Source organism: Equus przewalskii, chromosome 14 (assembly GCF_037783145.1).
Source record: "Equus przewalskii isolate Varuska chromosome 14, EquPr2, whole genome shotgun sequence".
Taxonomy (NCBI): domain Eukaryota; kingdom Metazoa; phylum Chordata; class Mammalia; order Perissodactyla; family Equidae; genus Equus; species Equus przewalskii.
Genome location: NC_091844.1, coordinates 54,918,356 through 54,943,297, shown reverse-complemented (window position 1 = coordinate 54,943,297; position 24,942 = coordinate 54,918,356). Strand labels below are relative to the sequence as shown.

The 24,942-nt window shown below is 50.9% G+C and overlaps 1 long non-coding RNA gene across 3 annotated transcripts in view; it reads right to left on the bottom strand.

Moving 5' to 3' along the window:
* Nucleotides 1–6,529: 6,529 nt before the first annotated feature.
* Nucleotides 6,530–24,942, bottom strand: part of LOC103558400 (uncharacterized) — a 37,380-nt gene continuing 18,967 nt past the window's right edge. The window contains exons 2-4 of one of the 3 annotated variants that reach the window (XR_011526565.1): nt 16,905–17,105; nt 10,638–10,903; nt 6,530–6,873 (exon numbers count right to left, since the gene is read on the bottom strand). This is a non-coding gene — a long non-coding RNA (uncharacterized lncRNA). Of the gene's footprint in view, nt 6,874–10,266; nt 11,888–16,904; nt 17,106–24,942 lie in introns of those variants that run through there. The other 2 variants (XR_011526566.1, XR_011526564.1) reach the window with 2 other exon arrangements.

The window sequence follows — 24,942 nt, the reverse complement described above, 5'->3', positions numbered from 1 at the left end:
TAACCCTGCAACTTTATTTCCGCCAGCATCTTGGGCAATTGTATGCTTCCTGCTTCGCTGTCCTAGGCCGAACCCTCTCCTGACCTCCCTTCCAGCCCCGGAAGGAGAGCTCATAACTCCCACTATAGCATTTCAGGCCTCTTCAAGAGACCCTTTAAAGGTGCAGAGCCCTCCACGGGGGCCATCCTAGCAGTGTGTAAGAGCTGCCTGACCTTCCCCAGACGCTGCCCCTGGAGGTGGGAGGGCACTGAGAGGAGGACACAATTTGTTTTGCTAACGTTGCTGTGTCCCAAGGCCTAACCGGTGAGAAGGAAGGACTGTGAGCTCTTAAAAGTCCAAGTCACCCAGCAATACCACTCCTAGGCATATACTCAGGAGAATCAAATGCATGTGTCTTTGAATAGGTATGCATATGAGTGCTTTATTCATAATACCTCAAACTGGAACAACCCAAACATCCATCAACAGGAGAATGGTTAAACAAATTGTAGTGTACTCATATAATGAAACACTGACACAGTGGTGACACACGACAGCAAAAGAGCTTCTGCTACACACAACAGCATGGATGAGTCTCCCAGGCGTGACTTTGTATAAAATAAGCCAGACACAAAGAGACCATGTGATACCATTTGTAGAAGGTCAAGAACAGGGAAATGAATCTATGGTGATAGAAGTTAGACTACTGGTCACCCTGAGGAGTGGTATTTACCGGGGAGGGCCACAGGAGACCTTCTGTGGAGCTGAAATGGTCGATATCTTGATTCAGTGGTTACGTGGGCATAGACCCATATGTGGCAATCCATCCAGCTGTACACTATTGTGTGGAAGTTACACCAGGGGAGTGACCTAAGGCACAAAGGGTCTAACCCACACAGAAAGGAGGAATTGTGAAGGGAACTTACAGGGCTTTGGGGTGGAAGGCCAGGAAACAGCAAAAGAGTAAAGCCAATAGTGGGAAAGAGAAGGTCCAGAGCATTCTCCCAGGAGAGGCTGAGTGACATGACCAAGGAGGGTGGCCATGAAGAAGGGTGTAGGGAGCTGACCCTCCAGCTGACCCACCGTGTGTCAGAACAAGTCAGGTCACCTTTCAGTGGATGTCCTGCACAGGGCTAGTACATTGGGTTTGGGACCCAAGGTGGAGGCCGATCTCAGACCATCTGCCTCCTCCTCCTTTCTTTCCTGCCCACAGCTTTGAGGCAAAGAAGGGACCGAGTCCCAAACGTTTCTTTTAGCCTCGATTATTAGAAAAACTCAGTCTGCCCAATGTGCTTAAATAGAAGGTGTAAAGGAGAAAGCTAACTTATTCTGCCTTGCTTTATCCTAAACTAAGCTCCCGGACAGAATCTTTCATAAGAAAGAGCATTCCAGAAACTGCACGCGGGCCAGCTACCCTCAGGGCCTCTTGATGCCGGTCTGTGGGCCTGTGAGTGGGCAGGAATGCATGTCTCGGTGTGTGTCTGCCTCTGCGTATTGTGTTTCCTTATAATAGGGTCCTCTGGTTTTATCTTCACACATCCCAGCCCCTCCTCATTCTGCTCTCATGCCCTTGTTCAGCACCCCTGCCCCTCCTCCACCGATACCCCCAGTCTTCCCGCCCTGACAATGGGTCTGATTGTTGTTTCACCATGACATGGAGAGACTAAGCCCTCATCCTTCTTGGACATTTTTTTAAGGAACCCAGAGGGGGCAAAACTTAACTTTAAGGTGTTGTTTTCAAGCGCCGTGACAGGCAACTCAAGATCTCACCACATTATGGCGATGGTTGATCATGGGTAGCTGGTGGCATTTTCAGGACCTGGGATTCAAAGGGCACAGCATCCCATACCCCTGAAGCCCTAGCATCTGTATGATTGACCAGGTGAGTTCAGTGAAGAGATACTACCAAGTCTTGGGCAGCTCTGAACACATCTGCCTCTCTGGAAAGATGGAGGACGCCACGGGCAATGGCCCCAGAACTGAGGCTCCCTTCCCTTAGGCCTGGCCTTGGCCCCTTTTCCTTCCCTGGGCAGCCCCTGCTCTAATCAGGCCAATCTCCTCAGATAGCCCACAGCGGGCCGTCCCCATTCCCTCATTCCTCCTGCCTCAACCCCCACCCAATGGCAGACACATATTGCACATTTACTACAGAGCCTGGTGGGCACTGTGCAAAGTGAGTCAGCTGTCTACCAGGCAGGTGCTCTTATTAGGCTCCCTCCACGGGTGAGGAAACTTTGGCTGAGAAATCGAGAGCTTCCTCTGAAGTCACACAGCTAGTAACTGGTGGAACCAGGATTTGAACCCAGGTGGTCAGACTCCAGGGCCCGGCTCTACTAACCCCTGACTGTTAACGCCCTGGAGCCCAGTCAGCTCACTCCTTCATGAGAGGCTGTAGAGGGCGGTGGTCAAGGGCATAGGCCAAGGAGCCAGGCTGCCCAGTTCTTCTCTGCCCAGGTCCTCCTCTTCCTGGGGGCACTCTGGAGCGTGTTACCTAGCCCCTCCGTACCTCATCTGGATGGGAATCGGATTGGATGGGGTGGTTGCTCCTGCCCACTCAGATCCAGCCACCTCTCTGAAGGCTGTCTTTGCCTCTGGCCCCATACTCGGTCCAGTCTGTCCAGGCCAAGAGCAGGTCAATGGTACAATACAAGGCAACCATTTGTAGGGCCTGCTCCAAAGAGGGCCATGTGTCCCAGGGCTGAGTAAGAAAATCCAGCCCTCTGGACATCACAGCCTCCTCTCCAACACGGTGGCCAGCACGTACAAAGACTTGTGCCAGGGACCCTAGAGCCCACTGCCCATGCTCCTCCAGCCCACTCTGCTCCCACCGCTGACCCCAGTACCCCCACCATCTGCATCTACTGCACACTTGAGTGTACTCTGTCTACTGCTTTTCACTGGGTCCCATCTGTGAATTTTGTTTCCCAGCTAGGCTTGAACACCCCAAGAGTAAGGACTGTTTTCCCCATCCTCCATCTCCCTGACAGCCCAGATACAGGCTGGTGCAAACTCCAGGTCCTCAAAACACACTTGGAATGGATGCAGTTGGGTTGGGGGCTTAGATACCACAACTTTAGAGTGTGGGGTTAAATATTTAGTCTCACTAGAGGTGGAAAAAGGAACAATATGGGGTTGGGTGGATGTGGACTTGAATGCAAATGAATGCAAATCACTGTGCAATGATATGCAGATGTGCATCCAGGATTTGTGGGAAGGAGTCCCATGACCTCAGAATCCTGGTTCTGGCGGGCTCTGCCCTCTGAGGGGCTCTGTGTCTGCCAGAGGTCTTGCGTGGCAGTGCTGGGAGCAGGCCCCTGCATGGCTCTCCAGCACCACTGGAAACCATCTGAGGAGATGCACCCACCCACCAGGGCAGCCTGGCCGACCAGAGGCATGTAAGGATGGAAATTTGCCCTAGGGAAGGGCTGGGGGCGTAGCCAGAGCTGGGGAGCCCTGGGTTCTGGGGACATCCAGCTCTGAGGGAGCATAGACTGCTGGACCAGGAAGGAAAGACCGTACCCGATATCATTTCCAGGTTTCCAGACTCAGTCTCAGCTCTCTGCTGTGACCACCACTGGGGAGCCCCTGGCTGCCTGCCACTCTCCACTACCACTGCCAGCCCTATGCTGTGCTGCCCACCAGCCCTCAGCCCATACCCCAAGTGGGTGGGCAGGCACGGTGACTAGAGCACATAGGGGCTTCCTAACACCAACAGATACCCTCTTTGGCCAGGCATGGTGACTGTGACTGTGACAGTCAAGGAAACTGAGGCTCAGAGAGGTTAGAGTGGCTCCAAGCCACACAGTGGGTCAGAGTAGAACCAGATCAGAACCCAGGTCTCCAAAGTTGCAGAGGGAGTGCAATGACAGTCTGAATGGGTGGGGTCCCATGTGGCAACCAAACCCCAGAAGGCCCATCTCCTTCAGGCAAGTCATGGCGAGGAGGCTGAAGGAGGAGAGAGTAAGGACAGGGCCAGAGAGCTGGCATGGAGAGAGCCAGGCTGGGCCTGCAGGGCTGAGAACCCCGGCCTCTGGGAATCTTCAGAGGGTTTGCAAGACAGTCCAAATCCGGGGTTCCCACAGCAGCAGGTGGGCATCCAGCAGGCCAGGCCAAACTGGGCTGGCACCAACTCCAGCAGGGTTGGAGGTGCCAGCTCTCATCCGCTAGCCCGCCTGCCAGCTGGGGAAGCTTCATTAGAATTCCTCAGCCCTCCAACCCATTTCCTTCCTGGTGAACAGGACAGCTAATGGCTCCTGTCGCCTACTGCCAGGGTGAGGTGGGCCGGGCTGGCAGCTTCAGGCCAGGCTAGGGGTGGGGGTGAGCTAACAAGCTCAGGAAGCATACTTCTCTGCCTTGGAGTAGGAAGCAGCCCCCAGTGTGACCCTAAATTTCCCCAAGTCAGAGACCATCTGCCTGGCTGTCTGTCTATCCATCCCCCCAGGGCCCAGGGGGCTGGTGAGTGTGGACAGACAGACACAGGCTGTGGGAAGCTTTGGTGATTAATGGGTGATGAAAACCAGACTCCATCAGGATGGGGGTGGGAATAGAGAGGCGGAGAGAGGCTGTCTGTTTCATGCTTGGCTCAGCTTTGAGCCCACAGCCTTGGGGAGGAGGGTGGAGGCAGCTGAAGGCGGTGCCTGGCCGTGGCCTCTGTGTCCCATCCTGGGCAGCAGGCCCCATTTCACCAATGCCCACCTGGCACCTCCTTCAGCCTCTGCCCCAGCAGACAGCCCTGTGAGGAACCAGCTTTGCTCTCAACCCGCAGGGACTCTTGGGGGCCCTGAAATGCCCTCCATCCCAGAACACCCGGGGTCTCCACCTCTTCCACATGGAAGGGTAAACACAGTCACCCCACTCCTCCATCCCTTCATCTTCCTCCTTACTGTGAGGCCGACTCTTTTGGGGCCCAGACCCTGAAACTCCTCTTGCCTCTCACTCCCCAGATACAGGACAACCCCAAACTCTGTCCTGAGAACCTACTCAGCACAGCCCTCACTGTGGAAACTTTGAAAAGTTTAAATCTAGCAGATTTCTCCCAAAGATTCCTTGGCAGCAAAAACTACCTCTAAAAGGATTTAGCTCAAACCTCCAAAGACACAGTCTACAGAAACCGAGCTGGAGGGAGCCTTGCACAACCATTTCTCACGGTTGCCACCAGACAGACACCTGGAGGGATCTCGCAGCATCCTCCCTGCTGCCCCCAAATTTCCCCTTGCTGGCCCCCCTGCCCCGTGCTGGGGATTCCACCATTCAGTCCCCAGGGTGAGGCACAGCCCTCCCTCTCGAATACCGAACTGAGAGCGTCTTTCAGAGGCTTCCCAGCATGTTCCCCCCAAGGGCCCTGGGATGCAGCCAGACAGGGCCTGAAAGGAGGAAACGGGATATGGATAGAGGAAGTGGCTTTGAGAAGGTGGAGCACACAGGCAAATTCTGCTGATTGCAGACTTTTGCTGTTGGCTGACCAGGCCTGCCTGTCATCAGAATAAAAATTATGTTCTGGTTGTCAAAAAAATATTTCCAAGGTAGCTGTTGTGTTGTGGTGAGGCAGACAGATAAGGAAAACAATACTGATTCCTTCCTCCTTGCGTACCAGATACCTTGTGTATATTTGTTTGGCTCACTGCATCTCAGAAACAGTCTAACAGAGAAAGTGAGGCTCAGGGAGGTTGCCCACCCTCGCCCAACCACCCCTCTGGGGTAAGTGACAGCTGAGATCCCAGGTCTGTCAGGCACAAAACCCTCCTACTTTCTGAAGCCCCACCCTGCCGGGGGCTCCGAGAGAGAGCTGGACACCATCTGGGAAGAATCAGAGGAGATTTTTGGAAAAGGCCTCATGTGGGAATGAGAAAACCTTCATTAGGGCTTTTTAATCAATAAAGCAGAAACATAATCTTTCTCCTTGCAAACATTTCTGGACTCCCGGGGGTATTCAACTATGTGTCCAACAAATTATTATGGGAGCAAATATAAAATTAAAAAATCCCCATCCCAGCCAGTCAGAGAATGCTTTTTACTGGGAGTGGGGAAGGCCACAGCCAAACTTTATTGCTCCTTGCATCCCAGCTCCTGCCTCTTGCCTTGACAGAGCCCAGACGTGTCATCTGAGAAGGAGGAGGACGAGGTCACTGCCCTTCTCCTGTTTCCTGCCAGAACTCTGCTCTTCAGCTGGGCATGCAGGCCTGGGACAGCTTTGCAGACTGCAGGCTGTGGCGTGGAAGGAGCTGCTGGGTGGTTCTTATAAAAGGGGGTGTAAGATGCAGCCCTCCCTGCTTCCCCTGAATGGGAAGATGAGACACCCTTGACTTAGGCCAAGTGCCCAAGGTTCATCTGTGGCTGTTCAGGTCAGAGAAGCATTCATGGTGCAAAGAGCCTTCAAATCAGCTGGACCCGGGCCTGAGCCCCAGCCTGGACACGTGCAAACTGAGCACCTCGCTTAGCCTGCCCTGTCTGCAAAGGGGGAGTCCTCAGACCCTCCTCACAGACCTTCTCGGGATGAAATGAGAAAGGAGTGTATTCACTTTCTATTGCTGCATAACAGACTCCCGCAAAGTTGGCAGCTTAAATCAACAGCCGTTTATTATCTCACAGTTCTGCAGGTGAGAAGTCCGGGTGGGCTCAGCTGGATTCTCTGCCTGGGTCTTGCAAGGCCAAAATCAAGGTGTGAGCTGGCTGGGCTCATGTCTAGAAGCTCTGAGAAAGGATCTGCTCCCAAGCTCTTTTGGGTTGTAGAAGTCTGCTCCTGTGGTTGTCAGACTGAGGTGCTGTTTCCTTGTTGGTTGTCTCAGCTCCCAGAAGCTGCACTCTCTCAGGTCCCTTACATATGGTCTCTTCCATCTTCAAGTCCTCAAAGGTACATGGAATCCCCCTCAGGCTTCAGATCTATGACTTCCTCTCCTGCCACCAGCCAGAGAAAACTCTGCTTTTAAAGGGCTCATGTGATTACACTAGGCACACCTCTCAGATAATCTCCCTTTGGATTAACTCAAAGTCAACTGATTTATAACCTTAATTAGGTTTTTTAAATCCCTTTGCCATATAATGTGGCAGAATTATGGGCTTGATATCTCATCATATTCAGGGATTAGTGGAAAATCTTGGTGGACCATGTTCAGAATTCTGCCTAGCACAGTGAGCAATTGTGAATTCTAGACTAGTCTCAACACAGTGTTTCCTTCCCTCTGCTCCAGGTGATCAGAGGAAAGGGTGGCACCAGGCTGGTCAGCTGCTCGGGACCCCCTGGTCCTTCTCCCCTCTTCTTCTTGGGCAAGCCTCTCGGGCTTTTGAAGACCTGAGCAAATGAGGCTGCTTCAGGACCCCTGGGATTTTGCTGCTGTCCATCACCTTCTCCCTTCCAGAGTTTCAGCCACCTCAGCCCACCAGGTCCCCTGCCTGGGCCCCACCATTCCCTTCACACTCCCGGCATGCACCATCTCAACATGATCCATGGCGGCCATCTACACTCACCTACTCTCTGCCACCAGATCTGGTCTCGATCAGTCCCTGCTCCCTTAATCTGCTCTCTTCCCCTTATCCCAGTGGACACCTTACAGGCCATATTTCCCAGGCCTGACTGCGAGGGCAGAGATGGAGTCTGTCTTACACCCTCTTGTGTTCCCAACACCCGGCTCAGTGCCAGGAGCTGAGCAGACACTTAACAAACATTTGTTGTGGTTTCTCTGGGCTCGTGTATCTGTGAGGTCCATTTGCTAAAGTGCTTCTCTCCCTGTCCTAAACCCAAACATATGTCACCACCCACCCCTGCAGCAAGTGAAGCCCCGTGTCACACTCTCCCTCTGCGCAAGGGCAGTGACAAAAGAGAGGGGCTGACTATGTGGGTCCCTCAGAGTGACATGCCACCACTAACTCCGTTCTGTCCCACACCACACATCTCTCTCTCTCTCCACACACACACACACACACACACACACACATACACACACACACCAGAGACTCCACGTGCCCCTGGGCCCATGGCTGGGGAGGGCAAGAGTCACCACCCATAGGCGTCCACCCCTGGCCACACCTGGACCTCAGCTCAGTGATCTCTCTAGGAGTTTTCTTGTGCTGGCCTTAATCTTTTTTGATTCCGTCCCTGAATTTGGACCTGTGTTCTCATCCCCCAGGGACCCACCCACTTCCTCTTGGGAATCCAGCCGAGGACAGTGTGGTTTGAAGAACATTCTAACCCCAGCCCCAAAGCTCTAAGAGAAAAAATGACTAAAAGCCCTGGAATGTGGAGCCTGCTGCTTCCTGCAAAGCATTTGAATGAAACACGTAACCAACAGCTGCAGCGCAGAGAATGGAAACTCTGAGGGACGTCATGCTTCAGGGCCTCAAATAGCAGGGCTGTGAGCAGAACAAGCTCTTTATTTTGGCCCAGCCCGGACGCCCTCGGCGCCCACCTCCTCCTCGCTCCTTCCAGGAACCAGGCCCGACGTGCCAAGGACGTGCTCTGGTTGCTTACTCTTTCCAAACACCCTGCAACCCCACTAAAGCCCCAGACCCTTTGTAGGGGATAGTAAGCCCCCTTCCCACTCACCAGCCCCCAAGGGAATCTGGGACCCCACAGCCCAGCCACTCTGCCCTCTCAGGAGCAGAAGGTGAGACATCCCACCATAGTTCCCATCCTGGAATCAGCCCCAGGCCAAGCCTGGCAGTGCCAGCCAGCTATGCAAAGCGCTAGGATAACGTTACCCAAGGCTGCTGTCAGGGTGGGCTTGGGACAAGGGAGGAAGGACAGGCAGTCCCATAAGGAGCAAAAGTCCTGGGAGTTAGGGAATTCCTAGGGATCATTCCTGACTGAAGGGAGGACACACTAACATTTTTTCAACTTCCTTACTGAGATGTAACATCCACACAGTAAAGCACGTTACTCTTAACGGTATAGCTCAATGAGCTTTCATACATGCATACACTACCTGAATCAAAATATAGAACATTTTGAATACCCGAGGGTTCCCTGGAGCCCTCCCCAGTCAATACCTCTCCCCCTCAGAGGGAACCTCTCTTAGAAATTCCTCTATCAATTAATTTCGCCCATTTTTGGACTTCATTTAAATGGAGTCACAGATAGTATGTGCTCTTGCCACCGGCATCATGTCTATGAGATTCCTTCATGTTGCAGGCACACTAACGGCCCCATGACACCTGCCACACTCCAGGCACCACACGGAGGATGGCATGTTGACTTTCTGCACTGAAGCCTTGATTTTGAGCCCTTTTGGCAGATAAGGAAGTCAGTTAAATCGGCAGTTCACTGCCACACAGTCAGGACATGGAGGAGCTGGAATTCAAACCCAGGAGAGATCAGCTCGAAAGCCGAGTCTCTCTTCTCTTCCCTCTTTAAAAATATAAGGACACCTGTTCCCAAGATACCGAGAAGCAGGGAAACATTGCCTTAGGGTCCATAGCCTAGAATTTCCACACAGAGGAAACTCATTTCAGGCTTTTACACACTCAAGAGCCCAACAGGGGCCCCATTTTACTTTAGTCTCCCTAGTCCATGGGAATATAAGTAAGGCAGAGGCCGAGGGATGAGCAGTGGGAGAGGAGGGCAGCTCAGAGCACCAGGCCTGAGAGGAGAAGGCTTGGGAGGAAAAGAATGAAGAGGTTCATTCATTTAGTCAACCAATATTTATTGAGTACCTACTGTATGCCAGGCACTGTCTTGGGCACCTTTGGGTTATCTAATGCCATGTAACAAACCACCCTAAAACACAGTGGCTTAAAACGAACAACAAATACTTATTATCTCTCATGATTTGGTAAGTTGACTGGACACCACTTCTACTGATCTCGCCTGGGGACTATCGTGCTGCTACAGCCAGATGGCAGCTGAGACTGTAGTCATCTGGGATCTTGACTGGGCTGGCTGAGTCAAGATGGTGGATTCTCATGTCTAGCACCCAGGCAAGGACCCTGGAAGGCTGGGTTCAGTGGAGACGGTAGGATTGCCGGAATTCCCTCTCTCTCTATGTACTCCCAGGGTCTCTCCCTCTCCATGTGGCCTTTCCAGGTCTCCTCTCCATGTGGATTTCTCTAGCAGGGATCCAGACTTCTTACATAACAGCTCAGGACTCCCAAAAGTATGAAAGTGGAAGCCTCAAACCTTATTAAAGCTCAGGCCTGCACTGGCCCAGCATCTCTTCGGCCATATTCTGTTGGTTAAGGTGAGTTATAGTCCTAGACCAGATTCAGTGTGGGAGGGAACTCTACAAAGGGAATGAATATCAGGAAGCATGTTCATTGATGCCATCATTGGAGCCTAGCTACCACCAAAAAAAGGTCTTTTTTTTTTCTTTTTCGTTTATTCAACAAATATTTACTGTCAAGCACACGGTTCCTTCTTGAATAGAATGTTACTTAAACTAAACGTCACTTTTGTTAGATTCACAGCTATCGTTTAGGATAACAGCTACTAAGAAGCTCTGTGAAGGGTAAGCGACATTCATTGAACGTTTACTATACACCAGACCCCAAGCTCAGAGCTTCACAAACTGTAACTCATGGACTCGTTCCTCATTTACCCGCCTTTGAAGTAGATATTATCATTAGCCCTATTGACAGGTGCGGAAAAGGTTGCTTTAAGAAGTTATCTCTTGTTGAATAACAAACCACCCCAAAACTTAGTGGCTGAAAAAACAACAATGATGTATTACCATTCACAGTTTCTGTGGGTCAGGAAACAGGGAACTCAGCTGGGCAGTTCTGGATTGGAGTCTCATGAAGTTGTAGTCAGAGTGTGACTGTGGCTTGTTCACTCACATATGTGGCACCTGGGCTGGGAGGACTCAAACAAGTAGGGCTGGACCAGCTGGAGTTCCTCTCTGTCTCTCTGTGGCCTCTGCACACGAACTCTCCCACACACAGCTTCAGAATAGCTGGACTTCTCTCCTGGCAACTCAGAGGTCCAAAGGCATATGTCCTGAGAGAGAGCAAGACAGAAGTTGTCTTGCTTGTAGAAAAGTTCACCTTTTCTAACCAAGGCTTGGATGTCATGCAACGTCATATCTACCACATTCTATTTGTTAAGGCAGTTACAAAGGCTTACCCAGGCACAGGGGAGGGACCTCAATTCCATTTCTTGCTAGGAAATGTGTCAATAATTTTGAGCCATGTTTAAATCAGCACAGTCTGTCCTCTGGACATAAATTATTTAAATTCCTCTCACATGCAAAATATACTCATTCCCTTCCAATGATCTCCAAAAGTCTCGTCTATTATGGCATCAGGGTTAAGCTAAAGGTCTGAGATCCCATCATCTAAACCACTCAGGTGTGGAGGAGCCCTCAGACGCAGTTCTTCAGGCATGGTTCCTTGAGTACTATTCCTTTTTATCTCAAGACTTGTGAACTAAAGAGAAAAGCTATCTGTTCCATGTACACCCAACACACAACGATACGACAGGTATTGGATAACCACTATAATAAATACTCCCATTCAAAAGAAGTGGGGTGGGGGGCCAGCCCAGTGGTATAGTGGTTAAGTTCACACACTCTGCTTCAGCAGCCTGGGATTTGCAGGTTCAGATCCTGGGCGCAGACTTAGCACCGCTTATCAAGCCACACTGTGGCAGCATCCCACATAAAATAGAGGAAGATTGCCACAGATGTAAGCTCAGCGACAATCATCCTCAAGCAAAAAAAAGAAAACAGAAAGGCAACAGATGTTAGCTATGGGCCAATCTTCCTCACAAAGAAAAAACAAAAATAAAACAAAAAGAGATGGGGTAGGGTGGGGAGGGAGTTACACAGTAGTCACTGGTCCATAGCAATTTTGAAATCCAGACAGGCACATATTGCCAGTTTCTTGATTAGGGCTCAGTGCTACTGCCTGGGAATGCTTCTCCACACTTCTTGGCTCCATGCTCGGGGCTCTTGGTTCCACCTTCCGTATCTTCTTTTCTTTACTATAAAAAAAAAGATGGTTGGTGTTTGCAACTGAGTAGCTTTCTCAGGTTGCTTTCTTCCCCCTTCTTGGGGGCTCAAAGTCCAAAAACATTGGGAAACTTTTTTTCATTTTGTTCTACTCTGTCCCTTTTGGTCCAAGCTGATGGTGCTTCTGATAATACAATTCTATTTAAAACTTTGTAGGTTTTCTAAGGGTCCTGTTGAGCCTCACTACCTTGGGCAAAAGCTACACCACAGTCTCATCAAGGTCAGCTCTTCTCTACCGTGAGCTTTTTGTGAGGTTGTTGAGGGACAGTTCCCTTAAGATACTTAGAAGCCCTATTGTTTAATAAAGAGAATCTGTGAGGCACACTCTTGAAATACGTAGAGGGCCTTTGTCCATCTGAAAGATTTTATGAAGCATTAAGTCTCTCTGAGGTTTTAACAAAGGTTCTTATAGTCCCACTCTGGATTTCATCTTTGTCCTGAAGCCCTTTCAGACTTTGAGAATCTTTTGCCATCTGTGGAGGCTGAGAATGAGAAACAAGGTTACTTCCCAAACCAGCAAATCCCTGGCTTTTTAATGTTTTCTATAAATTTTTCTTGAAAATTAAAGTTTCCTTTTTAACTCATCTTTCTCCATCTTTATCACATGCAGTTAAAATAACCCAGTTGGCACTTTCAACATTCTGCTTAAAAGTCTCTTCTAAAATAACAATCATCGTAAATTTCAAGGAAAATTAAAAAAACAAAAGTCTCCTTAGCCCAAAGCATTAGGTCATTAGGTACATTTCTGTTGTCCATATCACTTCAAGTGACAATGTTGCTAAATTTTCCTCCACTGCGGAGAGACCCCTTTCCTGTTGCCTCCAACATTTTTCTCACTTTCCTTTAAGCCCTCCCCAGCAGCCTCCTTCAGGGCCATCAGGCTTCCACCAACATCTTCAAAACTCTTAGAATTTCTGCCCACCTCTCAGTCCTAAGCCACGGATTTAGGTTTTGTTATGGCAGCTCTCCACTTCCAGATAACAAAAGTTTGTATCAGCTGTCTTGCATTATAACAAACCATCCCAAAACAATGGTCTCAAAACAAAAACAATCATTTACTTTGCTCACGAATTTTGGGGCGGGACCAAGAATAAGCCAGGCAGCTTTCCCTCAGGATCTCTCTCCTGAGTTTTCAGTTAATTGGTGGCTGGGGCTGGGGTTAGCCCAAAGGATTCTTTATTTGCATGCCTGGGGCCTAGGCTGTGAAGACTCAAGCAGATTGGGGCTGGATGGTTGGGTCTGCTCAGGCACCTCTCTCTTTGAATGTGGCCTCTCTACAAAGCAGCCTCAGGGTGGCCGGATTGCTTTTATGTTGGCTGAAGGCTCCCTGCAAGAGCATCCCAAAAGGAACCATCAGAAGCTGCATGGTCTTTTCTAACCCAGCCTTTGAAATTACACTGTCACTTTTGTCACATTCTATTTGTCTAGGCATTCCCAAATCTCTCCCCCCGCCCACCAGTTTCAAGGGGTGAGAACATAGACTCCCACTCTTCATAGGAGGAGAGTCAAAGGATTGTGGACTTGTTTTAAAACCATCACAAGAGGCTAAGTAACATGTCCAAGGTCACACAGCCAGAAAGTGACAGAGTTGAGGTTTGAACCCCGGCATTCTGATTCCAAACTCACATCCTTACCTGCTAGTCTACACTGCCTCCTGTATTTGTAGACATGGAGGGAGATGGCACACGAGGCAGGAGTGGGTGGGTCCTCTGGCAGGAAAGTTCCTGACTAGTTTTTCTCTACTCGGCTTTCTCTCAGAGAGTAGGGGGACTCTTCATGGAGCTGCCTGATGTGAAATGAATTAACAAGCCAGAGCTGGAGCAGCCTCCTCTCAGGCATTTTCCTCCCTGAGATCCTTTTCTTCCCCAAGGCCCTCAATGCCTTGGCTGTGGTTTCCCTGTCAATCTCACCACAGCCCAAGACCCCTCCTTGTCGACTGACTCCTGTGCACTCGCTCTCACCTTCTCAAGGGGTATGTTCACATGGGGGAAGGAGGAGTGTCCCTTGACATTTCAAGAATGTCTGCCAGATTCTTTGGTGGAAAGCTTCCTCCAAAGCCGGCAGGTTATTCATCAGAAGAAGATAGTAACTTCTGTTGACTTGACCAGGCCATGGAACTTTCCTACATTTCCTTTAAAGCTTGACTTTCAACAGATTTCAACACACAAAGATTAAAAATTACATCTTTGTCATGAGCGTTAAAGTCCTAAATAGAGCTTGCACGATAGAACATTTCCAGTAAATCTTGTCTGGAATAATGCTTCCTATCCTGAATGACACCTCGATGCAGAGGACAAATCAGCCAGGAAAGAAATGGTGGGCAGGACGGGCTGCCATGAATGGTTATGCAGTCTGTGCACTGCAGAAAGGGGCCTGGCCAAGGAGATGAATGGGGTGGGGCCTGAAACCCAGCCCCACATTCCACGAACCCAAGCTTTCACCTTGAGGAGGGGCTGTGTCTGCCTGGAGGAAAGAACAGCTTTTTCTAATTTACCTGCCCAGAGGGGCCCCTTTCTTTCTAAGTCAACAAAGATACCGTATGTATTAGGAGTATCACTAGGGGAAGGCAGGAAGATATAATAAAATATTATATTAACCTACTCCACAGGACAAGTAATAGAAATCAATCCTGGCAAATAAAAAGAAAAAATGTATTAAATTTCAAGAAAGGGTTGAACAACGGAGCCTCAGGACAGGCCAGAGAAGGTCCAAGGACCTACGCATCTGGAGTCAATGAACCTCCTTAGAACACTTGCATTAAAGCAGCCCCATTCCAACAGCTCCCAGTCTCTGCCTTTCGGTTCAAAATTCCAGAATCTTGAAAGAATCTAATTGGCCCAGCTTGGTTCAGCTATGCCCTCCATACCCATCAGCTGTGGCCAGGGGCAGGGAGGATCATCTAGCAGAGTCTGTGCCACAGCTTCAGCTGCTGAGCTCGTCTCTGTGAGTAGGGCCCAGAGCCCAGGCCCTAACGGTGAGCTGTGCAGCCCTCAAGGAGCTGCCTTCGGCAGTTCTGTACCCTCGTCTAGGATTTCTCATCCCCAGGAAGGCCAATAGCTAATCGGTGATCTTCCCAACGTCCTGAGAGGCTGATCTGATCCAATGAGTCACAAAAAAGATTCCTGTGGCTGTTCAGCCACTGGTTTTACTCTATACACAGCAGGCAATGACATTTGTCATTGCCCAAACATCTTACTTATGAGTGCTTTTAGTATCAATGGAAAATCAATACTTCATATTCTTCTCCTTACTGGGACTTGAGTCACCGTCAGATGATAGCCGTTATTCAGCTCCATAAACCTATTCAGAGGCCAACCTATGATCAGAAATGAATTCTGGCAGAAGTCATAAAATTATTTTGCAGTGTCTTGATTGGCAACTCTTAAAATTTTTTAATTATGATACATTTAAAAATAATCTAACAAACCCACGTGAACACTCTCCAGATTCAACAGATGTTAACAGTTTGCCACTTTGCTTCAGATGTCTTTATCTTTTTAATGAAAATAAAACATGTCAGCTACAGCTAAGCCCCTGCCCCCACCCCTCCTCCTTCTTGCCCACACAGTTAGGAGCACTGTCCTAAAGCTGGTGGTATCATTTCCAAGAGTGATTTGGGTTTTGACTTTTCTTCTTGTTTGGACCTCAAGCGCAGAAGTCGAGTCAATCATTCTCCTCAATGGCACACTCGCATCACTGTTCCTTCCGCACAAAGGCCCTCTCTTGTTTAATTTATTTATTCCTTCAATCCTCGTTCACTGCCCCAATCTCCTCCATCCCTAAAAGCAACCACATTAATGTCTGACATCATGTCTTTGTTTGTCTGTGTGTCCCTCTAAAACATACACTGTCATTCTGTGGACATGGAGTCTTTGTTTACACGAACAATATGGAGCTATAGACTTTATTGTTTCTTGCCTTCTTTGGTCAGGACTATTTTGAAGGCCCACTCATATTGTCGGGTGTACACTTAGCTGGTTGTGCATCCACCCCATTTGATTTAGCCCATTCTTATCCCATTCCTCCAGTGCGGTGGAAGAGAGAGGCAAACCGAGGAGATGGTTAAGAATAGGCTTGTCCTCAAGAGTCTATCCCAGGACACAGGTGTACCAATGCCCCCTACTTGACCACGCATGTGTGCATACATCTACACACACACGCAAACACACATACATCTTTAGCTGGGGCCTTGGCAAGTGGAGGTAGGGAAAAGCAAGCCGGGAGTTCTATCCAAAGGAGACCTGTCCTAGAGCTCTGATACTTTTAAATCTAAGTCCTCGACTCCTCTAGGAAGCCTGGTCTGACCACCCCATGCCACACAGGTCTCTCCCCCTTCTGGGGATTATGAATCTCATTTAATCATACACTAGTCTATTCTAGTCTTTCTGTGACTGTCTCCCTAATCAGACTGAAATCCTCTTGAAGCAAAGAACCATCTCTTGTCTTTTTTGTCTCTCTTGCTCAAGGCCTGGTGCAGAGGAAATGAAGGCAGAGAGTGGGAAGTTGAATAGTGATTTCACTTAATTCAGGCCCGGCTCCCTCCCTTTTCGGGATACACCATCTTTCAACAAAGACTTGTGTGCCAGGTTCTTAAATGTTCAGAGAGGAAACATACACTTTTCCAGCTCTCAGGGAGCTGCTTTATGGAGGATGCAAACATCCAAACATGAAGTTGTAGGACAATGTGGAGAATGCAAAGACTTAAGCATATTCCTCGGGGACAGAGGAGGAAATTCCAGCTCAGAGCAGAGGGAGGCCAGAGGGCTCCTAGAGGAGGTGATATCAAAGTTGAACCTCAAAGAGAAGAGCTAAATTTAGAAGTGGGAGAAGGGTAAAGGGATTATGAAATAAGGGTGAGAGGAGACAAGAAATATCAGTTATTATGGCTATGTAACAAATTACTGTAATATTGGCATCCAACAACCATTTATTATGTTTGTAGAGTCTTTGGGTCAGGAATTTGGACAAAGCACAGCAGGATGGGCTTACCTCTGCTCTGTGATGTCTAGGGCCTTAGCTGGAGGCACCCAAGGCTGGACTTTGGAATAATCTGAAGGCTCATTCACTCACAAAGCTCGTGGTGGGTGCTGACTGTAGGTTGGGGGCCTCAGTTCCTCTCCACATGGGTGTTTCCATTGGTCTCTCCAGGCAGGCTAGTTTGGGCTTCTTCACAGTGTGGTGGCTGGATTCCTAGGGTGAGCATCCCCAAAAAGAAAGAGAGCTAGGTGGAAATTATAACCTTTATACGACTTAGCATCCAAAATCATCACTTCTGCCATACTCTATTGGTCAGAGCAGTCACAGCCCTGGCCAGATTCGATGAGAGGAAACCTAGACCCCACCTCTCCGTGGGAGGAGTGTCATTCACATTGCAAGAAGAGCATGTGGGATGGGATATATATTCTGGTGCAGCCATCTTTGAAGAATGCAGTCTCCATAGTATGTAATGATAGGTTAGAGGGACAACAAGGGAGGGACAGGTGTCCAATATTGCTGGAGTACGGTATGCAAAACAGAGGCAGCCAAATACCACTCCATAAGGATAGGTCAGGCCAGGTTCTGGAGGGTCTTCAAAACCACACTTAGGAGAATGCTTATAGGCAAAGGAGGACTTTGGAAGCCCAGGACCCCTGCCCCCTCATTTCCATCACCCAGCACCTCCTCTGGGCTTGATCAGAAAATATCTAAGGCCCTCTATGGTGGCTAAGGCAGAGGGACTCTGAGAGTTGGTCTGTGCCCTTGGAGTAAGAGTCAAGGGGAGGCAGCCACCAGGCCCTAGCCTTGTCCCTATGTGTGCATATGTCCACACCTACCTGGCCAAGACCAATCTCTTGGCCCCAGAGTCCCATGGATTCTGCTGCTTGGATGGCAGGCAGGGACTCTTCAGAAATGCCCTTCCAGATCCATTCTGAATGGTCCTGAGCAGAGCAAGACTCACGCTTCACATACACATACCGGCCCATGAGGTATAGGCCAAAGGGGCAGCACGATGAGTTCTTGTTTCGTAGTCAGGAATCCTGTGTTCTCATCTTGTCTCTGCCCAATGAGCTGTGAGCCTTGGGGAGGTCATTCACCCTGCTGGACCTCACAGGCAAATGCAAAAATGGCAGTAGACAGGAATTTTCTCCAAGTAAGGTCTTTGGAGCTCAGCAGTTAAAATCACCCGGCTTGAAAACTACAGTGAGATACCACCTCACATCCACTAGAATAGCTAAAATCAAAAAGATTGACAATACCAAGTGCTGACAAGAATGGAGAGCAACTGGAACTCTTACACTTTGTCAGTGGGATGGAAAGTTGTATACTCACTTTAGAAAACGGTCTGGCAGTATCCACTACAGTGAAACACCTTCCCAACAGCCCAGCAATTCCACGCCGAGATAAAAGACATGAGAACATATAGCCACACAAAAGCCTTGTACAAAATGATCGTAGCAGCTTAATTATAACAGCCAAAAATTGGAAACAGCCCAGGTGTCCATCAACAGGTGAACAGATAAACTAATCACAAGCAACAAACTACTTGATACACACAAATGGGTGGACCTCAGAAACATTACTCTGAGTGAGAGAAGTCAGAAGCGAAAGAGTGAATACTGTAAGACTCCACTTAGCATGAAGTCCAGAAACAGGTGAAACTTAACAGATGATGACAGAACTCAGCAGTGGACGCCTGGGAGGGTGGGGGTGGGGGTGGGGGTGGGGGGGATGAAGTGGGGGTGGGGAGACTGGAAAGAGGACCCATGGAACTTTCAGGAGTGATAGAATTGTTCTTTATCTTGATGGATGTAGGTTACACAGATGTATACATTTGACACTTAAGATCTGTGCATTTCACTGTTAGACTTTAATTTTTTTAAAGTAAAATTATCTGGACTGCCTGTTAAAATGCAACTTCCTGGGATCCCAGACCTACTGAGTCAGGCAGTCCTTCGGAGTGGGGCCCCGGGAATCTGCGCTCTGAACAGGCTCCAGCTTTGGGGAGAGCATTAGATTAGAGACCCAGGTCCCCAGGGGCAACACCCACACTCTCCTCCCTCCCTCCACGTCCCCCACCGCCACGATCCCACCCAGCACTTGGCGCATCCCGCGCTCCCCCAGCCCTCTCCCCAGTCGCCCCTGGTAACGGAGAAAGGGCTTGAAAACCCTCAAAGTGCAGCCGCCTGGGGAGGGGCCGTCCACAGTGTCAGCGAGACAACGGCAAATACAAAATGCGGGTAATTGGCGGTTTTCTGCTCCGCGGCCCTTTGTGCGGCGGCGCGGAGCCGGCGGCCGCGCTCCCCAGCCCGGGCCTTTCAGCCGCCCGGGCGGCCGCCCGCTCCCCGCGCTCCGCGGCGCATAATTAATCGGGCTTCAGAGGGCCCGGGACAAAGGCGCCCATTCACGCCGCCGCTCCTCCCCCCGGGGATATTGTTATTTCTAAAAACTGCAGCCAGCTGGGCCGCAGAGAAACGTCAGCTCTGTGGGAGAATGAGCGGCTAGGCCGCCGAGGAGAGAGGGGCTCTGTCTCTGGCCGCCCGGAGCGGGATGAGAGCGGGAGAGGGAGCCGCGGCGGGCAGGGGGCCCGGGGTCTTTTCTGAAGTCTGCACGACTCCTCAGAAAGCCTCGTGATTTCCATGGGGCCCTGGAGGAGAGCGCCATGGAAATGGTAATGGGGGGCATTGAGGCTGGTCCTTAGGGAGGGAGAAGGGGGTGCATTCAGGCCGCCCTACCACGGCACTGCTCCCGGGTGGGAGGGGCCATGGACGGCCTGGTCGGGAGGCCAGAGGGTCCCCACCTGTACCAGGCCCTCCTCGACACCCGGGAGAAATGCGTCAAGGAATACGGGCCTGAGTGTGGGTCCGTGGAGTCTGCAGTTAAGTCAGGGGCTGGGGACGTGAAGACGCCATAGTTACCCAGCTTCTGCCCCAGGGACCACCTGGGGAGCTTATTCAAAACAATATCCACACAGGCCTGGGCCTCGCCCCCAAAGTCTGCACGGGGCAGGGGTATCTGTATTTTCATAGCTCTGCAAGCACCTCTGAAGCCCACCCACTCAGCGCTGCCTTGGGGGATGGCTCAGGTGCTCGACTTCCGGTTTCACAGAGGCGGAAACAAGCCCGAGGACGCAAACGGACTTGCCCAAGATGTCAGAACAGAGCCAGAATGGGCCCCTGGGTGTGCTGGCTGTGTGCAAGATCGCAACAGAGGGAGACAGAAGCTGATGAAAGGGAGCATGCTCCTCCTCCCCAGAGCATTTCTTGACTGTTCAGGCCTGCTCTGAGCTCTCCCTTGCCTGGCCTCTCCTTGCACGAGACTGAACTGCCTAGTTAAATGCCTCCAGCGTGTTCTGTCTCGTGGGTTTGTTGGGGTTTCCCCTACCCCACTCCATCAGAGGCACCCTTCAGTGCAGGCTGGGAGATCACATTGGTGTTGTGTCCCAGCCAGTGCTGGTAGAGCTCTGGCCAAGGTTCGTTGGACGCAAACAGCATCTCATGACTCCAGGGTCCCATCTTCTAGGCTAAGTTCCCCTTCAAAGTCCAGTGCCCTCCTCAGGCCCAGCAGAAGGCTTGGTCCCAGGTCAACAGTGCTGGGCTTCACCTTTGCCCCTGAACCCAAGGAGATGGGCACCCATCATTCCTTGTCCCAAAGCTGGGAGCAGTCATGAACAGCCGCCATGGATTTCCAAAACCTCAGCCTCCTGAACACCTCCCAGAACAAGCAGGGGCCTTTCCAAAACCCTGCCCATCCCAGTCCATCTCGCAGAGACATTCTGTCCCTCAGCTGTGCTCTGGAAAATGTTCCCTCAGCCTAAGACTGCCAGTCCTGAGCAGGACCACAGCCTTGGAGCCAGACCGCGCCATAGAGCCTCGCTCCACCCGCGAGTCAGGGAAAGGAAGCCTCCTGTGTTTTCAGAGGAGCCTGGCCTCCAAGGCCCAGAGAAGGTGCCCAACAAGCTCATTCTGCTTCCACCAGGCCACACTGGAAAGCCAACATCATGTGACATTCATATCTGTGGGTGGGAGAATGTGCAGAAAACTCAAGAACAAAGTGGAGGGAAAGAGAGCAGAGTTCAGCCAAGGCCTGGCCAAGTCTCCAAGGGGTCAGATCAGCTGTCCAGTAGCAAGCCAGCTCAGGCATAGCCACTGAAGCCAGGAAAATTTCCCAGAGGACCCTGTGACCTAGGCAGCCCCCAACCGCCAGGCCACCAGCATGGAATCAAGCAGAAAAACAGGCTGTCTCCCATTGAATAAGCTTTTTTTTTAGGATATGGAGTGATCTGATACTGTCTGTAAAGGAGAGGAAGAAGGCTCAGCTATAAGGAACTAGACTATGTAAAAAAAAGTCCTTGAAACACGCACTGAAGTATTTAGGGGCAAAGGGGCAAAATGTCTCTAATTTGTTTTCCAACCATTCCATAAAATAGAAATAATTGGTGAATGTCACAAAAGAGCTTACGGAAATTACTTATAATATTATGGTTTTTCTGAAGCTTGAGATGAAAAAAACAAAACAGTAGTCAGCATACATACACACAAACAACACAGCATTGATATTCCAAATCCTAAACCCAGGGATGGGACTCAGCTCTCCTGTTGTCCCATGCACACACACACTCACAAGCGTCTTTCACTGTCTTCTTTTATAGCAGTTTGTGAACCCAAGTCGGTTTGCAGGTCCTAAGGGTAAGGCCTGTGTTGTTTATCGTCCTCTCACAGTTAGCCCTGTACTTGGTAAGTGATAGGCATTCAGCCAAGTCTGGCATCCAGTCATTGGCCATGGAAGGTTTCCAGCTCTGAGTGAGATGGAAGAAGGAGGAAGACAAGAGCACTGGCTGATGGAAGAAGGATTCAAGAAAGACGGTAGAGTCCATATAGATTTTCCAGTTGAATACACTCATGTCAGAACTGATGTTTTTTTCAAGGTTAGTAGTCGGGCCCAACTCATCAGATCCTTCCATCCTTCCATGAAGCTTGGAAAGTAACTCAACCCCAGTGGGGCTGCCCCATAGGGTCCCCCGAGAGCTCTTACAGACATACACAGCCTGAACCTGGCCGTGTTCACGTCAACATGTGGTTAACAGAGTCAGTAATGTCTTTATTTAAACACTGCCTCGTTCTCTGAGTGTTTCCTGTATGTGAATCTCGTCTCCCCAGTGAGATCACAGGGGTAAAGGCCTTGCCTCCTCCCACCCCCCAACACGTGGCCACCCTTCTGGGCTTCCTACAGACACAGACCCACGATGAGCCTCCCATGCCTCCACCAGGGACTATGTCTGGTTTGCTCTCTTCCACATCCCCAGCACTTAGCACAGTGGTTGGCCCATAGTTGACACTCAGTAAAGCCTGAATAACAGAGTGAATGGGAGTCTTGTTGAGTTCAGTTGAACTGAGTGCGTTGAGTTGCCTTCTTCACCAGGGCTCACTAAGCAGGCTCTTTGAGAGTTGGACTTCTGACCTCACTTGCTCGCCACGGAGGCAGAACCAATGCAGACCTCTCCACCTATCCTCACAGTGGGTCCCTTGGCTGCCAATTCTACCATGTCACCACGTCCCTGAGAAAGGTGGTGGCACCATCTCTGTGGCCAGTGTGGCACGGTCAGTGTTAGGACAGGTGGACTGTGCCTCTGAGTCCTCTTCTTGTGGTGCTCTGGGGTGGGGCCGCCTTGGGAAGAGAAGCTTTGCTGCCCACATTTCTGGTGGGGACAGACCTTCTGGAAGAGAGCTCCAGGTCGAAGTTATGCTCCCCCTACCCCCACTCCCTCACTCCATCCCCACAATCATAGGTATGGACAAGGCTGGACGTGGGGACAGAGAGTGCAGCACCCTGCAGGCACCAGTGACTGAGGAAGAGCAGTGGGCTTGGTGGGGGCAGGGAGAGTGTGACCAGAATGGTCATTGGGAGTTGCATTTTCCTCCCTGGTGCTTGGGGCCAGTGCACTTGTGGTGGGGCAGTGGGACTGCTCCTCCCGGTTGCCAGCAGGAATGGGAAATGGAGGCATGGGGATCTTCACTCAGGCTCTCAGAACCTTTTCAGGCCTCCGGCCCTGGGGCTGGGAGCCTCGTGCAGTATTCTTCCTGCTGCCACCGTGGGGCCCCCGATCCATCCAGGGAGGAGTTGATGCATTCCTGGTTCTAGAGACAGGACATTGCAGGCTACCCAGAGAAGTCTGAACACCCTGGGGGAGGGGGAAGTTCCTCCTGTAGCATCTCCCACCCTGGGGCTGGGCCATCATGACAAAGCCTCACCCTCTCTCGGTACCTCTGACATCTCCCTGTGCCCCTTTGGAAGAAGCCACTCGCTGGGCCTTTGGGGCAGGACTGGGCATGCTCCCAGCACACTCCATCCGGTCCTTATGGGCTTCCAATCCAAGAAAAAAACAGGCTCCCTGGCTGGGAACTCATTCTCCCTCCCCCTTCTCCCTTTCTTTTCTTTTTCCCTCCCTTTTGCTTTCCCCCGGCCCCCACCACCCACCCCAAGAGCTTCCAAAGTGACAACATGTGGGCCCAAATCAAACCCTTGTCCTCAGGCCCCTGCTGGCATCTCTCCCAGATCACCCACCTTCCTCCTCCGGCTCCCCAGCCCAGCCACCCTCCTCACCTCCACCCCCGCCATTCCTCTTCGTAGACAACTTTCTAAATGCAGCCCAACTTCCCCTTTTGGTGCACAAGCCCCGTAAAACAGCTGCAAAAAGTCAGCAGCCCTGCAAAAGTTCTCTTGCAAGTTCGGCTAAGAGCAACGCCCTCTGGCCCTAGCCATTGCTTCCCCACACCCAGGCTCTGGGAGGCCAGTCTCCTCCAGTAAACAGTGGGGAGACCCCCAGACACACAATCTACCCAACAATCTCATCTAGAGAGAACTCCCTGAGGGACCCAGCCGAGTGTAGTCAATGGGAGGAGACAGCCCCAAAATTGGCCTGGTTTCCTGGCCCTCTCAAAGCCCTGTGGGACCCTGAGCTATCCACTAACTCCCTCTAGACACAGTCCTCTCATTTGTAGGACAGAGGGATGGGTTGGTTGTTTTTCGGGCCCCTTCCAAGTCTAAAATTCCACAAATCCATAATTTCTCTTTAGGGAGCGAAAGCGGGCTTTGTGCAGGGACACACAGCCAGCTGAGGGTCATCTGACTTGAGCCCAGGTCTCCTAAGTGGCACTCGTGTTCTCTCTGTGACACAGCCCTCAGTAAGACAGCGCCTCCCACTCCTGATTCCTGATCAGAATCACCTGGGAATGTTTCGCAGCATACCAATCCTAGGCCACACTCCAGACCAGTGAAGTCAGAATCTCAGGTTGGGGCCTGGTCATGAGTCTGTTTAGAAAGTTATTGAGGTGATTCTGACCGAGCAGTCAAGGTTTAGAACCATTGTGGAAAAGGCTTCTAGAAACTAAAGGTGAAGCTCTAAACCAGAGGTGCCACATTTTGGTGCCACATTCTCTGCTGAGAAGGATCTTGAGGCCATGGAGATGGGCTCTGTGACGAACTAGGCATGTCTGTTGTGGATAGGTGGGGAGTGGCTGTGCCCTGCTGGCCAACCCCCCAACCTAGGATGCTGGTGCAGGGCAGCCCTCCCCGTGCTGGCTCATTGGCCTGCCTGCTCCCTACCAGGCCCCCCGAGGCCTTCCCATCTGCCTCCAGGGCAGACAGCCCCAGGACTGCAGTCCGGGAACTGGAGACCAACCACATGAGAGGCAGAAGGCCCGAGGCCAGCTCCAGCCCTCCGAGGGCTTCGTGAGGATTGAGAAAAGGAAAATAGAGAAGGGAAACTGAAGCAGGGCAAAGGCAGTGAAGGAGAAAAAGACAAGAGAAAGGGGAAGGACTCTGAGGCCAGAGAGTCATGTGAATGGCTTTTAGGGAACAGAGCCCCCTCCGCTGTGCCCCCTGCTCCCCCTTCATCGGTCATCCCCTGGGCCTGGTAAGAAGCACTCTCCCGCCAGGTTCCAGGGCACAGAGAGCACTGCTGCCCACAGAGGCCCAGGACAGAAAGTCCAAATCCAGAAACCTGGCCGTTCTGAGTCTGTGAGCCCTGTCCTCCCCCTCCCCGGGCAGA